The sequence below is a fragment of the Dendrobates tinctorius genome, unplaced genomic scaffold (genome assembly GCF_039654945.1).
Source record: "Dendrobates tinctorius isolate UK_male_01 unplaced genomic scaffold, ASM3965494v1 ptg000120l, whole genome shotgun sequence".
Taxonomy (NCBI): Eukaryota; Metazoa; Chordata; class Amphibia; order Anura; family Dendrobatidae; genus Dendrobates; species Dendrobates tinctorius.
The window spans coordinates 31,754,895-31,772,411 of record NW_027361788.1 but is presented as its reverse complement, the minus strand read 5'-3'; positions in this window follow the sequence as shown (position 1 = coordinate 31,772,411).

The following is a 17,517-nucleotide window of genomic DNA, read 5'->3' as shown; positions in this document are numbered from 1 at the left end:
AACAGATATCTGCAGCACACACCTCCAGTGACGTTCAACCCAACAATGTGAAAACGTCCAAGTCAGCCCAACTTATGGTGCCAGTTACCCACAGCATCTGCAGAGACCCAAGACCAACACAATAATGTGTCCCCTCAGGAGCAGCAATCATCACAAGACGATCGCAAGATGCATTCCAGTCCATCTCCACAGTTCAACCCGCAGTCATCAAAATCTCCAGAGGTTAAACCACAGCTCAACCCTGCAGCAACATCATTCTACCCGGGAACAATTCACCCTTCCACGCCACACAGCTTATACGCCCGAGAGGCAACACAAGCTAACATGGTAACAAGGAGTGAAGGATCTGATATGCCCAAGTTAGCCAGGTTTATGGTGAGCAAAGATCTAATCAGCACCAGCCTCTCAAAGTTTGACAACTGTGCAGAGAACTACAGAGCCTGGAAAGCAACCTTCAAGGCCTCCATTGCTGACCTCAACCTATCTGCAGAACGGGAGCTCGACCTCATGGTAAAATGGTTGGGTCCTGACTCCACAAACCGTATCAAGAGTCTTCGGACTGTCTACGTGGGGCAAGCTGAAGCAGGTCTCGCTGCTGCGTGGCTGAGACTCGAAAGAACCTATGGCAGCGCTGAAGCCATAGAAAAGTCCCTATTCAAGAGACTGCAGAACGTTCCAAGGATCAACCTTAAGGAAGCCCACAAGCTTCTGGACTTAAGCGACCTGCTTATGGAGCTGGAACTTGCAAAAAGAGACCCTCGTCTGTCTGAATTATGCTACCTGGACACTGCCCATGGGGTGATCTCAATCGTCTCAAAGCTGCCGCATATTCTGCAAGAGAAGTGGGCAGTATGCGTTTCCAGGTACAAAAGATCACATGATGTCACCTTTCCTCCGTTCGATCAGTTCTGCAAGTTTATCGACGAACAGGCCCAAATGAGGAACGACCCTAGCCTAGACTTCCTGGAGTCTAACACTACAGCTCCAGCAACACCGTCATCAAGGTATGAAAGCGTCTCACATAGACGCAAGGACTTGAGGAGCAGTATAAGTGTCAGAAAGACTAACCTGCTACCATCTGCAGTAACTGCCGATAAACAGTACACTATTCCATCGAGAGATAAGTCTTTCAATCGTGAGTGTCCCATTCACAAAAAACCGCACTCACTGAATAAATGTAGAGGCTTCAGGTCCAAAACCATGCAGGAGCGCAAGAAAATCCTTAGCGAACTTGGGGTATGTTTCAAGTGCTGCGCCTCATTAGAACACATGGCCAAGGACTGTAAATCTGCCATTAAGTGTGAAGAGTGTCATAGTGACAAACACCCTTCAGCTTTGCATCCAACCTCAGCTGCCAGTGATCCAGCAGTCGCAGTTACCTCTAGTTCGGCTACAAGCCATGGCGGGGAGCCACAGAATAATGCCAATTCTACCACGGCTGTCTCCTGCTCATGCTCAGAAGTATGTGGGGAGAGCCAAAGTGATAAATGCTGTGCCAGGATATGCCTAATCAGAGTTTATCCAGAAGGGCAACCAGAGAAGGCAGTAAAAATGTATGCCATCATTGACGATCAGAGCAATCGATCCCTAGCTGGACCTAAGTTCATTGAAGCCTTTGGAATCAAGGGACCAGCAACGCCATATACTCTGAACACTTGCTCAGGCCGCATAGAGACTAGCAGCAGAAGGGCACAAGGTTTCATTGCTTCTCCTGGCAACGGAGGCGTAGAAATACCCCTACCCACGCTAATCGAATGCGATCAAATACCCAGCCAAAGGGATGAGATCCCTACCCCGGAAGTTGCGTTCCACCAACCACACCTAAGGCACCTAGTCAGCGTTATCCCACCTATGGACTCAGATGCTGAAATCCTACTTCTGCTCGGCAGAGAAAATTTAAGGATACATAAGGTCCGCCAACAGTGTAATGGTCCCGACTATGCCCCCTATGCACAGAGACTCGACTTGGGGTGGGTAATCATAGGAAATGTGTGCTTGGACCGAACAAGAGTCGACGCCTTTAAGACTTATGTACCCAGAGACAGACGAGCTACTCTGCAAACCATGCCCTCATCACTACGAGGTGAAAGAGAAGCCTCCAGATCCAGTACAGCTGCCTGATGTCATTCCTTCTCCCTATGCAGACGACTTGGGAAGATCGGTGTTTCATTCAATTAAGGATGACAACAAAGTAGCCCCAACAATGGAAGACAAGGAATTTGTCAGGATAATGGACAATGAGTTCCTTAAGGACGAGACCAATCACTGGGTTTTTCCCCTACCCTTCCGAGCTACCAGGGTAAGACTCCCAAACAATCGTGAACAAGCCTTGTCCAGATTCAACTCTCTCCAGCGCACACTTAGCAACAAACCGGAGATGAAAGAACACATTGTCACCTTCATGAGCAAGATATTCCGGAATAACCATGCGGAGCCAGCTTCTCCCTTAAAGGAAAACGAGGAGTGCTGGTACCTACCCTCATTCGGAGTATATCACCCACGGAAACCTAAGCAAATTAGAGTTGTCTTTGATTCAAGCGTCAAACATCAAGGTGTATCTCTCAACGATGTCCTCCTCACGGGTCCTAACCTTACAAACAACCTAGTAGGAGTGTTGATGAGGTTCTGGAAAGAGCCCATTGCCATCACCACTGACATTGAACAGATGTTCCACTGTTTCATAGTCAGAGAGTACCATAGGAATTTCCTCAGGCAGGTTCCTGTGGTACAAGGACAATGACCCCAGCAAAGAGATGGTGGAGTATCGCATGAGGGTGCACGTATTCGGGAACAGCCCTTCCCAAGCAGTGGCAACCTATGGGCTGCGGAGAGCCGCTCAAGAAGGAGAGACCGAATATGGAACAGATGCCAAAGACTTTGTAGAGAAAGACTTCTATGTAGCTGATGGACTAAAATCTCTACCCACAGAAAAAGCGGCTGTCGATCTACTCAGGAGGATCCAAGGTATGCTGTGCCAAGCTAAGCTTAGATTGCACAAAATGGCTTCAAACAGCACGGCTGTCATGAGAGCCTTTGATTCAAGTGACCATGCACCAGAAATCAAGGACATAGACCTGGGACCAGACTGTCCACCTATGCAGAGAAGCTTAGGCTTGAGGTGGAACCTGTCAGTCGACACCTTCAGTTTCCAAATAAACTGTGCAGACAAACCATTCACTAAACGTGGTGTCCTGTCAGTGGTGAATAGCTTACACGACCCACTGGGGTTCGTAGCACCAATTACCATACAAGGTAAATCCCTTCTGAGACAGCTTTCTGAAACCGTCAAGGACTGGGATGCCCCACTCCCTCCTGAGAAGGAACCAAAATGGGAAACCTGGAAGCAGTCTTTGTGTGCCTTGGACGAGATCCACATACCTAGATGCTCCGCCATAACCTCACTTGCTGCTAGCACTAGGAAGGAACTCCATGTGTTCTCGGACGCATCCACAGAAGCCATTGCAGCTGTCGTCTACTTGAAGGTGACGGGTCCCGACAATCAAGATCACGTTGGGTTCATTTTCGGCAAGGCTAAGTTGGCTCCCAAGCCCGATCACACTATTCCCAGGCTTGAACTCTGTGCAACCGTGCTTGCAGTAGAACTCGGAGACTTTATACAGCACGAGATAGACACCAACATAGATGATGTGCAATACTACAGTGACAGTAAGTATCAGGATCCTGACAGTGCCGGCGTACAGCCTCCGCTGAGCAGGGACTCACCCGCACTGTAGGGACCCCTGGGGACCAGGATAGCTAGAAAGTATAGGTGCACAGGACCTTAGTGATGAAGTTTAACAAGCCGGCATGGGACCTACAGTCATGTGACTGCCAGGGGGCGGGGCTTAGCGTCCTGCTTTCAGAGAAGACAGAAAACTCAGAGTCGGGCAAAACGGAGGTCATTCACAGTACGGACAGCGAGGTACAGGAGGGGTAAACAGACGGGAGGTCATACAAAGCCAAAGGTCATACACAAGAGGGCAACGCGGTACCAAGGGGACGAGCAGAGAGAATTTCGGGTCACAAGCAGAGAGTCATACACGAGAGGTAGCGCAGTACAAGAGGGACAGGCAGAACTCGTAACAGGGACAGAACCGGATCAAAACCAAACAAGCAAGCAAGATATCAGGCACAAGGCACACGTATGCACAAGGTCAACTAACTCAGCCGAGGGCAGGAGTATAACTGACACCGGACCTAGGTCCAGTGAGCATTAAATAGCCGCCCTCTGCCATGGAGAGGCGGAACAATTAACCCCCAATCAGACCAGGACGGGCCAAAGTGAAACCCCGTCCTGGATCATGACAGTACCCTCCTCTCAATGGGGGGCCACTGGACCCCCAGGTCTCTCAGGGTACTTGGCGTGAAAGGCCCGGACCAACCGATCCGCATGAACCGATCAAGCAGGAACCCACAAGCGTTCTTCAGGACCATAGCCTTTCCAGTGTACCAGATATTGAAGGGCACGACGGACCAACCTGGAGTTGACAATTCGTTCCACGTCGTACTCCGACTGCCCGTCTACCAAAACCGGTGTTGGGGAAGCTGATGATCCCTCCCCAGCGGACCTCACAGGTTTCAAAAGGGCCTTATGAAAAACATTTGGGATCCGCAGAGATGGCGGGAGACGCAACCGAAAAGCCACCGGGTTAACTGCCTCGGTAATTTCATAAGGACCGATAAACTTGGGTCCAAGCTTCGCAGAGGGGACCTTGAGTCTTATATTCTTGGTGGACAACCATACCTTACCCCCAATCTGAAACACCGGTCCCGCGGATCGTTTTTTGTCCGCAAAAAATGTAAATTTGTCCTGGGCCTTCGTAATATTACTCTGGACCTCTCGCCATACCTCCCCCAACAGCTGGATCATCTCATCCGCCCCAAGACACCCAGAATTCAAACGGGAAAATTCTCCAAAATGAGGATGAAACCCATAGTTGCAGAAAAAGGGAGATGTACCCGTAGACTGGTTAACATGGTTGATAAATGCAAACTCAGCCACCGGTAACACAGAACACCAATCATCTTGTCGGTCTGAGGTCAAGCAACGCAGAATTTGCTCCAGAGACTGATTGGTCCGCTCGGTCTGCCCATTAGTCTCTGGACAGACCAATACCCAACCTTTTACAAAAAGCCCTCCAAAATCTGGAAACAAGTTGCACTCCTCTATCAGACACCACATTCAAGGGTACCCCATGCAACCGCACCACATGCTCAACAAACAATCTGGACAATGTTTCTGCATTAGGTAGAGCTGTCAAAGGTACAAAATGTGCCTGCTTACTAAACCTGCCCACCACAACCCAGACGACGGTATTACCCTTGGAGGGGGGAAGGTTGGTGATGAAATCCATGGACAAATGCGTCCATGGTCTCTCAGGAATTGGCAGTGGTACCAATTCCCCGGCCGGCCGGTTATGGGGGGTTTTTGCATGGGCACAAACATCACAAGCAGACACATATTCCCCAACATCAGAGGCTAAAGCAGACCACCAGAATACTCTAGCAATGGCCTTCCGGGTAGCCAAGATCCCTGGATGTCCACCCAGAACTGAGTCATGGAACTCCCGGAGGACCTTAAGGCGAAGCTGAGCTGGCACAAAAAGTTTGTCCACCGGCTTAGCCGGCGGTGCAAGAGACTGGGCTTCCCGAATCTCTCATTCCAACATATTCGAAATACCTGCCACCACCACCCCAGGCTGAAGAATGGAGGATGGAGGTTCCGGGGGGGACACTGGATCCAGACTGCGTGACAAGGCATCTGCTCTGACATTTTTAGATCCTGGCCGAAAAGTGATCGAGAAGTTGAATCGGGAAAAAAAAGTGACCGTCTAGCCTGTCTAGGAGTCAACCTCTTAGCTGACTCAATATAAGCTAGGTTTTTGTGGTCCGTAATTACGGTTATAGGATGGACAGCCCCCTCCAAAAAATGCCTCCATTCTTCAAAGGCCAACTTAACCACCAGAAGTTCTCGATTTCCCACATCATAGTTTCTCTCCGCAGGAGAGAATTTCTTTGAGAAAAAGGCGCAAGGTCTTAAATTGGTCAAAGTGGCGGGTCCCTGGGACAATACCGCCCCCACCCCCACCTCTGAGGCATCAACCTCAACAATAAATGGTTCAGACGGGTCCGGTTGAACAAGAACCGGGGCCGACATGAAACATGTTTTCAAAAACTGAAATGCCGCTACCGCTGCGGTTGACCAATTCTTGATATCGGCCCCCTTTGGAGTAATGTCTGTGAGGGGTTTAACCACCTGTGAGAACCCCTTTATAAATTTGCGATAGTAATTGGCGAATCCTAGGAAACGCTGCAGAGCCTTCAAATCAGAAGGTTGAACCCACTCGACAATGGCCTGCACCTTATTAGGATCCATGCGATACCCTTCAGCAGACACGATGAACCCCAGAAACGACAGTTCCTGAACAAAAAACAAACATTTTTCCAGTTTAGCAAAGAGACAGTTCTCCCGGAGCCTTTGGAGAACTGCCCGAACATGACCAATGTGAGTCTCTTTACCAGGAGAATAGATCAATATGTCATCCAAATATACCACCAAAAAACATCCAATAAAATCAGAGAACACGTGATTTATGATGTTTTGGAAGACCACTGGAGCATTGGTCAAGCCGAAAGGCATGACCAGATTTTCAAACAACCCTTCAGTAGTGAGAAAAGCGGTTTTCCATTCATCTTCGTCTCAGACTCGGATAAGGTTATACGCTCCCCGTAGATCTAATTTTGAAAACCACTTAGCTCTGGACAATTGGTTGTATAAATCAGGAATAAGTGGACGGGGATACGCATACGTATTCCTCACAGTTATCTTATTTAACTCACGAAAATCGAGGCATGGGCGTAAACCACCGTCTTTTTTCTTTACAAAAAAGAACCCCGCCACCACAGGAGAAACAGAAGGACGAATGTGTCCCTTACGGAGGCTTTCGGAAATATACTCCTTCATTGCAGCCCGTTCTGGACCCGAAAGGTTATACAAGCGGGCCTTGGGCAATTTAGCACCTGGAACCAGGTCAATGGCACAATCAAATGGGCGGTGTGGTGGTAAAACCTCAGCCTCTTTTTCGGAGAGAATGTCCGTATAGTCTATCAGGCACTCCGGAATACCTTCCAGACCCACGGATGTCACAGACACAGTATCAAGACATTTCTCAGAACAATAGGGACCCCATTTAACAATGTCCCGACATTCCCAATTAATTACAGGATTATGCAATTGTAACCAGGGGAACCCCAACACCTGTCCCGCTGGCAGGTTGTCCATCACAAAACATGAAATACGTTCCTGGTGCAAGGAACTCACTTTAAGGAGAAACTCTTCAGTATGAAACATAATGTCATTCTTTACCAGTGGTGTTTTGTCAATGGCCACAATGTGAATAGGAGTCTCCAACCTAACTGTCCCTAACTTACACCTGGATACCAAATCAGAGTCAATAAAGTTCAATGCTAATCCGCAATCCACGAAGGCAGAAGTGGATGTGGAGACACTCCCACAACAAAGTTCCACTTGCAACAACATTTTAGAGAAGGCAGAAAAAGGTACCTGAGAGCCTGGGTGACCTCCACGACAATCACCCGGGCTCAGTCGCTTGGTTAGTGGACGGGAGGGGAAAACCTTTCTCCAATGTCCAGGATCGCCACAGTGAAAACAGCCTTTTCCCATGCGCCGTTGTCTCCTTTCACTTTCCTTGAGGTCGATGGTTCCCATCTCCGCGATCTCCAATATAGGACTGGCTCCCCTTCCTTGGGAGAATAACGGTCTTTCACTTTGCATCACTCCCCTCGCCCATAGCCGGCGATCCATTCGGATGGCCTGTGTCATAGCCTCCTCCAGGGAATCAGGCGGAGGGTGGAGAGCCAAAGCATCTTTCAGATATTCAGACAGGCCTCTATGGAACAAACCCCGGAGGGTGGCATCATTCCAACAGACCTCAGGAGCCCAGCGTCTGAATTCTGTACAAAACCACTCGGCTGAGTGCTTTCCCTGGCACACACTCATCACCATGTCCTCAGCCATACGCATACGATCAGGCTCATCATAAATATGCCCCAGGGCCTTAAAAAATGCATCTACCGTCATACGCTCAGGGGCCGTGGTTGGAAGGGAGTAAGCCCAAGCTTGGAGGGCTCCCCTTAACAGAGACATAATGACCCCCACTCTCTGACTTTCATCCCCAGAAGAGTGTGGTCTTAAGGAAAAAAAAAGCTTATAGCCCTCCTTGAAAACTCTGAACTCTTTTTTATCTCCAGAAAAGGTATCTGGTAACTTCACTGGAGACTCGGGGGAACTAATGTAACATCCCGATCCCCTGATGAAAAAACCCCCTGCACAGTGTCAGCGATCAGCTGCTGAGACTGAGCCAGGACTCGCTGTTCTCCAAGGAGTTTCTGAGACATCTGGGCCAGGTGTTTAACCTGCTCAGAAAGAGCGTGCATAGGATCCATCACACACACAGGAGAAAGGGAGCAGAGAAAAAAAAATGGTATTGGTCAGTTATATCAGGATCCTGACAGCGCCGGCGTACAGCCTCCCCTGAGCAGGGACTCACCCGCACTGTAGGGACCCCTGGGGACCAGGATAGCTAGAAAGTATAGGTGCACAGGACCTTAGTGATGAAGGTTAACAAGCCGGCACGGGACCTACGGTCATGTGACTGCCAGGGGGCAGGGCTTAGCGTCCTGCTTTCAGAGAAGACAGAAAACTCAGAGTCGGGCAAAACGGAGGTCATTCACAGTACGGACAGCGAAGTACAGGAGGGGTAAACAGACGGGAGGTCAGACAAAGCCAAAGGTCATACACAAGAGGGCGACGCGGTACCAAGGGGACGAGCAGAGAGAAGTTCGGGTCGCAAGCAGAGAGTCAAACACGAGAGGTAGCGCAGTACAAGAGGGACAGGCAGAACTCGTAACAGGGACAGAACCAAACAAAACCAAACAAGCAAGCAAGATATCAGGCACAAGGCACACGTATGCACAAGGTCAACTAACTCAGGAGTATAACTGACACCGGACCTAGGTCCAGTGAGCATTAAATAGCCGCCCTCTGCCAGGGAGAGGCGGAACAATTAACCCCCAATCAGACCAGGACGGGCCGAAGCGAAACCCCGTCCTGGATCATGACAGTAAGGTTGTCTTAGGTTACATCTACAACCAAACAAGGCGCTTCTACGTGTACATCAGTAACCGCATCGAGAGAATAAGGAGTTCTTCCAAGCCTGAACAATGGCACTATATCTCATCTGAACTTAATCCAGCTGACCATGCCACTAGACCTATGTCTATAAGATCCTTTGCTAACTCTTCTTGGCTTTCAGGTCCTAAGTTTCTGTTGGAACAGAAGGGAAGTGAATGTGTCCAGGAAGTCTTCAGCATCCAGGATCCAGATGGCGATCCAGAAGTCCGCTCCGAGGTCAGTGCTTTGTTAACGAACACTAAACCAACCTCCAGCCTCGGTTGCCAGCACTTCAAATACTTCTCCAATGGGATGAAACTTCTTAAGACTGTAGCAAGATTAGTCCACATTGCGAGATCTTATCTCAGCTCACGTGGAGACAAAGACTGTCACGGTTGGCACGTTTGCCATAAATCACTACCATTTGAGAATATTCCGGTAGGATGAATCACGAACAGAACACTGCCCTACTACTTCGTCCATTGGATTACCGTTGGGTCGGAGACAGTTTGGCCTAGTGCGGCTTCTCCGATCCAAAGATGGGTACCACTGGACTGTCTCAGGAACTGACTGTCATCTACCTCGTTTTGAAGTTGTTTTTATTGCATGCATATTTGTGTTTCCTTTCTAGGTTATTAAACTTTACTTAAACAAAAAACATTAATATAGTGAAATCCCTTATGGAATTTCAGACGGGGAGTGTGCTGTTCCATCTAAGGTTATGATTGTATGCTTATATAATTGTGTTATGTTACCTTTCTTTGTATTCAATTTTGCATTTGGTCTGCTGCCACCTGCTGTCCTTTTCTGTATAGCAGACAGCAGCTGATTAATTCTAGTAAATGCCTCCCATGGCATGTAGAAAGAATAGAAAAAGAAAGAAAGAACAGCGAGAAAGAAAGAAAAAGAACAGAGAGAGAGAAAGGAAAAAAGATTAGAGAAAGAAAGAACAGAGAAAGAAAGAAAGATTAGAGAGAGAAAGAACAGAGAGAGAAAGAAAGATTAGAGAGAGAAAGAAAGGGGAAAGAAAGAACAGAGAGAGAGAAAGGAAGACGGGAAAGGAAGACGGGAAAGAAAGAAGACAGAGAAAGAAAGAAAGAAGAGAGAGAACGAAAAAAAGATTAGAGAAAGAAAGAACAGAGAGAGAAAGAAAGAACAGAGAGAGAAAGAAAGATACTATAGCAGCCCGGCTCCCATTGTAATGCCCACCTGAGCCTCCCAGTGCAGGACATATCATGATCCACTCACATGGCTGACATCCTCGAGTCCAAGGGAATCCCGCTGTCCGCGCTGTCGGAGGAGGACACGGTGATGGATCTAAAGCATTCCCTGAAGTTCTTCCATAGTTCCGTCACAATCTCCTCCCGAAATTACCTCATTTCCGGTCAGCTTCTAGCACGTCACTTCCGGTGGAACGTCACGTGCGAATTTTAAAGTGCTCCTCGGGGCTCCATCATGTACTCCTGTGTCCGCGCGAAAAGCAAGCTCCCAACCGGGGCAGTCTTTCTCTCAAAATCGGGACGGTTGGGAGGTATGAATGCTCCCCACCATACACCTTGTACACGCATGGCTCTGCACACCTCATATCCACACGGTTCCGCTTTCTATGCCTCGCACACACACGGCTCCGCTCCGTACACCTCGCACACACACGGCTCCACTCAGTACACACATGACTTCACTCCGTAAACCTCGTACACATGCGGCTCTGCTCCATACACCTTGTACACACATGGCCACACTCTCTACACTTTGTACACACATGGCTGCACTCCGTAAACCTTGTACACATGCGGCTTTGCTCCATACACCTCGTACACCCGCGGTTCCGCTCTGTACACCTCGTACACACACACGGCTCCGCTCCGTACACCTCGTAAACACACGGCTCTGCTCTGTACACCTCGTTCGTACACACACGGCTCCGCTCCGTACACTTCGTACATATACGGCTCAGCTCCATACGCCTTGTACACACACGGCTCCGCTCCATACACCTCGCTCGAACACAGACGACTCTGCTCTGTACACCTCACTTGTACACACACGGCTGCGCTCCGTACACCTCGTACACACGCGGCTCTGCTCCGTACACCTCGTAAACACACGGCTACGCTCCATACACATCGTACACACACGGCTCCACTTCCTACACACACGGCTCCTCTCCATACACCTCGTACACACATGGCTCCACTCCGTACACACACGGCTCCGCTCCGTACACCTTGTACACACAGCTCCACTCCGTACACCTCGTACACACGCGGCTCCGCTCCATACACCTTGTACACACGCCGCTCCATACACCTTGTACACACGCAGCTCCAATCCGTACACCTCGCTCGTACACACACGGCTCCGCTCCGTACACCTTGTACACACATGGCCCCGCTCCATACACCTTGTACACGCACAGCTCCGCTCCGTACACCTCGCTCTTACACACGGCTCCTCTCCGTACACCTCATATACACACGGCTCTGCTCCGTACACCTTGTACATGCGCAGCTCCGCTCCGTACACCTCGCTCGTACACACACAGCTCCGCTCCATACACTTCGTACACACACGGCTCTGTTCCGTAAACCTCGTACACACGCTGCTCTGCTTCGCACACCTTGTACACACGCGGCTCCGCTCCATACACCTCGTACACACGGCTCCGCTCCGTACTCCTCATACACACGGCTCCGCTCCATACACCTTGTACACACACGGCTCTGCTCCGTACACCTCGTACACATCTCCACTCCGTACACCTTGTACACACACGGCTCTGCTACATCGACCCTGTAAACCCCTTCTGACCCCACACGTACAGTTGTGGCCAAAAGTATTGACACCCCTGAAATTCTGTCAGATAATACTCAGTTTCTTCCTGAAAATGATTACAAACACAAATTCTTTGGTATTATTATCTTCATTTAATTTGTCTTAAATGAAAAAAACACAAAAGAGAATGAAGCAAAAAGCAAAACATTGATCATTTCACACAAAACTCCAAAAATGGGCCAGACAAATGTACCCTCAGCCTAATACTTGGTTGCACAACCTTTAGCCAAAATAACTGCGACCAACCGCTTCCGGTAACCATCAATGAGTTTCTTACAATGCTCTGCTGGAATTTTAGACCATTCTTCTTTGGCAAACTGCTCCAGGTCCCTGATATTTGAAGGGTGCCTTCTCCAAACTGCCTGTTAGGAGTGGCGGAAGGCACTAAATAAAAAATATAAATAAAGTGCCTTCGCCACTCGGGGTCCACCGTGCGGTAGATGTAGAACCGCTGCTAGAGGATAGCAGAGCACTATGGCGGTAATGTGCACAGGGTGCAATATCACCCAGGTGCAACAAGCAGTCTCTGTTGTAGGCACAGAGCTATAAACAACAATGAGTAAAGTAACGCTGAGCCTGTTAGCAGCACAGAGACTCAGCGGCACACACACGGTAGTTGGTCACCGGAGTAGCTAAATATACAGGCACTATCTCCGAAGGACCTACCGTAGTACTTGTGTGCGCAGCATCGCAACTGCGGACGCAGTAATAGGCTGCAACTGCAGCGCGGCAAGGAAAATGCTGCAGGGAGGCACCGCTAAAAACGCAGGCGCGGTGACAGGCGCTAGCAGGTGTTGCTGTGGAGCAAGGCACGCTGGCGCAGTTACTGGCTAAAACACATTCCCTCACACATGCGTATTATCAGAGGGTAGGGGTTTCCAATGAGTCATTCACCAGATCATGCATCCATCAACAAACACACAGCAGCAAGTAAGACTATACTAGCGCATGGCGGAACAGTCATGCGCACTTTTTATAGCGAACGGGACCTTCCGGAAGTCTCCAGAACCCTGAGCAGAACCAATGGAATCAGGAGCAGGATCTGAGCACCTGACACCTGAACTCCAATGGGAGATCGTCCCACGAACATGCTCAGAGGATGGGATGAAGGACTTAGCCTCCGGAGAGAGTTGCTGCAAAGCAATCTTCTCTGCAATCTCCTCTGCAGTGGACAGAATGCAGGAGGCTGCAGAATGTAACGGTCTAGATTCCTGCATAGTCAGGGCAGAAATCGGACTCCTAACACTGCCATTTTTAGATCTCTCCACAGGTGTTCTATGGGATTCAGGTCTGGACTCATTGCTGGCCACCTTAGAAGTCTCCAGTGCTTTCTCTCAAACCATTTTCTAGTGCTTTTTGAAGTGTGTTTTGGGTCATTGTCCTGCTGGAAAACCCATGACCTCTGAGGGAGACCCAGCTTTCTCACACTGGGCCCTACATTATGCTGCAAAATTTGTTGGTAGTCTTCAGACTTCTTAATGCCATGTACACGGTCAAGCAGTCCAGTGCCAGAGGCAGCAAAGCAACCCCAAAACATCAGGGAACCTCCGCCATGTTTGACTGTAGGGACCGTGTTCTTTTCTTTGAATGCCTCTTTTTTTCTCCTGTAAACTCTATGTTGATGCCTTTGCCCAAAAAGCTCTACTTTTGTCTCATCTGACCAGAGAACATTCTTCCAAAACGTTTTAGGCTTTTTCAGGTAAGTTTTGGCAAACTCCAGCCTGGCTTTTTTATGTCTCGGGGTAAGAAGTTGAGTCTTCCTGTGTCTCCTACCAGACAGTCCCGTTTCATTCAGACGCCGACGGATAGTACGGGCTGACACTGTTGTAAATTCGGACTGCAGGGCAGCTTGAACTTGTTTGGATGTTAGTCGAGGTTCTTTATCCAACATCCGCACAATCTTGCGTTGAAATCTCTTGTCAATTTTTCTTTTCCGTCCACATCTAAGGAAGTTAGCCACAGTGCCATGGGCTTTAAAGTTCTTGATGACACTGCGCACGGTAGACACAGGAACATTCTGGTCTTTGGAGATGGACATGTAGCCTTGAGATTGCTCATGCTTCCTCAATTTGGTTTCTCAAGTCCTCAGACAGCTCTTTGGTCTTCTTTCTTTTCTCCATGCTCAATGTGGCACACACAAGGACACAGGACAGAGGTTGAGTCAACTTTAATCCATGTCAACTGGCTGCAAGTGTGATTTAGTTATTGCCAACACCTGTTAGGTGCCACAGGTAAGTTACAGGTGCTGTTAATTACACAAATTAGAGAAGCATCACATGATTTTTTCAAACAGTGCCAATACTTTTGTCCACCCTCTTTTTTATGTTTGGTGTGGAGTTATATCCAATTTGGCTTTAGGACAATTCTTTTTGTGTTTTTTCATTTAAGACAAATTAAATGAAGATAATAATACCAAAGAATTTGTGTTTGCAATCATTTTCAGGAAGAAACTGAGTATTATCTGACAGAATTGCGGGGATGTCAATACTTTTGGCCACAACTGTAAACTCTCCTTCATCCAGCACCATGACAACCAGCACAGCAGTGTCCTGCATACACTGAGGCCCCTGATCATGTGATCTCGACTCCTCCTCTCCTGTGACCTCATCACAGATCCTGTGCACACAGAAGAGAACATAGCAGAGTAGGGAGATGATGGATTCTCCCTACTCTGCCGCAGATACAGTTACATAGCGTAGCTCCGGGTGGGCCCCCTCAGAGAGTGGGGCCCAGCGCCACCGCCCCCTCTGCCCCCCCGGTAACTACGCTGCTGTGGCTCCGCTATGATGAGCAGTTTTGTCAACAGAAAGCTATTCGGCAGGATCAAAAGGACATCGACCTTTGGTTATGAGTGATGGCTCCTACCACATACGGTCATTCCTTTCATGGGGAGGTTTCTCCTACTGTGCTGCCAGATGCTTCAAAAAGAATAAGGCAAAGTCAGTAACCAGTAATACCCATGGGAGAGCCGTCGGGGAAACTATCCGTGATGCTTCCTAATCTAAATAAATTTCCCAATAGACACAATGCTGTGCTGTTGTTGTCTGATTTTGAGGAGGGTTTTCAAATTCCTCCTCCTTCATTCAAAATTCCCCGCGTTCCTAAGAATCTTAATTTGGCGGACCAGTATGCGGCTGTGGTCGCTGAAAGTTGGGCAAGGAAGTTGCTTTGGGAAGTATGCCTGGGCCGTTTAAGGAACCTCCTTTAGTTCGTGGATTTTGCCTTAGGGGTTGTTCCTAAGAAAGAGCCAAATAAGTTTCAGCTCAGTCGCCATCTTTCTTCTTCTTTCCGGAGATGTCGGCAAACAACGGGATTGACCCCGAGCTTTGTTCCGTGGTTTATACTTCATTTGACAAAGTGGTACATTGGGTTAGGAGTTGTGGGAGGGGAGCATTGATGGCTAAGACAGATGTTGAATCTGCATTTCGGTTATTGCTGGTTCATCTAGCAAATGCTTATGTTACAGCATCTCACGTGCCAGGTGTGCAGAATTCTATTACTTACTCTTGTTTTCAGTGGGTGCGCTTTCGGGTGTTGGCCCCGGAGCGTGGTCTCCGAGTCGCTGAATCTATGATTAGGCCATCCTTGGTCGCTGGTACAGTCGGTGTGGTGCTTATGCGAGGATTAGTTGGCCCCTTTTGGTCATATGTTATATGACGAAAATCAGGTAGGTGTGCTGTTGAAGTGGCTATGTCGGAGAGCTTCCGAGGGCTGGTCATCGGCAAATGTTTCTCGGGTTATATCGGCTTTGGCTTTCGGCTTCAAGTTGCGTGGTCAGAGGGATTTGACAAAATGTTTCTTAATTAAGCAGGCATTGAAAGGTTTTCATAGGGGGAGTGGTCGCGAGGATACTCTGCACCCGGGGTCATTTTGGGTCCTGGTAAGGTTAGGGGGTAATGGTTTCTAATTGTAGTTTGAGGTCTGTCTTTTTTGTTTAACTTTTTCGCTCACTTTCGTTGGTGCACTAAGGGTGGGGGAGATTGTGTCTCCTAGCAAGAAAGTGATTGGGGGACTTTTGGCAGCGGATGTTGTTGGGTTCTGTGAGCTCATTTTCAGGTTTACCTCTGGCTTCTGGTGAGGTTATGGAGCTTGCTGTGCTGACAGAGGAGTAGTGAGTTCTCTATCTGGATTCCCTCTGTTGGTGAAGGGAGGTAATGAAGCTGATCTAAATTGCAGAGACCGGCCACCTGAGGAAGAGGACTGCGATTGGACATCAGGAGTTTCTGATTGGATTTAAGGCAGCCGACTCCCTAGTTTCTTGCTGGTGATTTTTCCTGACTGTGGCTTCTGGTTTCCAGTTTGGTTCCTGCCTTCCTAAAGCTAAGTTTTCTCTGCTATTGTTCATACGAGTTTTTGTCTGGTTTACTTAGTTTTTGTGTTCAGCCAGCCCTGACTGGTACTGGGCTGAATACCCATTTTGTCTCTGATCAGTTGATCTCTTTTGCTCTGTCTTCAGAATATACCTGAGTGCTGATATAGTGATTTTGAAGTCTATCGACTTCAGGGCCTTTTTCTATCAGACGTGTTGGACTTTTTTTTGGCAGGGTTTTTTGCGTGATTGCAGACAGCAGCTTTTCTTTCCTGTCCTTTCTAGTTAGTGAGGGCCCCATCGTTTGCTCAGCCTATCTTTCTATCTGTGTCTGTGTTTTCATCTTGTTTCACCGACAATACATGTTGGGGGCTGTCTATTGCTTTGGGGTCTGCTCTGGGGCAGTTTAGATTTTCCCATTCTTTCTTTAGGCTTATTTAGTTCTCCAGCCATGACGAGGCGTCTAGGACCACCGTAGGTATGCTCCACGGCTACTGCTAGTTGTTGTGGATAGGATCAGGGGTCTGCAATCCGCTAGTTACCAACCTTTCCGGTTTTCTGGGCTTAGCTTGCTTTTTGTTTTGTCCTCCTCAGTGACTCATTCATAACAGAATCTCCAGCCATACCGCAGATTCTAGGGTACTCAAAAGCAGGAGAGAATTGTAGAGAAAAAGAAAAAAAAAGTGTCAGAATTTTTTATTTTTTTTGTATGTATATTTTCTCCTCTTTTTCTCTGGGGCCGTAGGAGGATTTTTTTTTTACTTTTCTCCTTGATGGAGATTAAGCAATTGTCTGATAGTGTGGAGAAGCTCGCTGCTGAAGTGCGGGGAATTTCCGCCTATCTCACTCATTCACATGCTGTTGAACCAAGGATCCCTGCTCCTGATGTGTTTTCTGGGGATCGGTCTAAATTTTTGAATTTTAAGAATAATTGTAAATTATTTCTTGCCTTAAAGCCTAACTCATCTGGGAGCTCTGTGCAGCAGGTTAAAATTATCATCTCCTTGCTGCGCGGCGATCCCCAGGATTGGGCGTTTTCTTTGACACCTGAAGATCCTGTTTTGACTAATGTGGATGCATTTTTTCAAGCCTTGGGGTTGTTATATGATGAACCTAATGCTATTGATCAAGCTGAGAGAGCCCTATTGGCATTGAACCAGGGTCAGGATCCTGCAGAGTT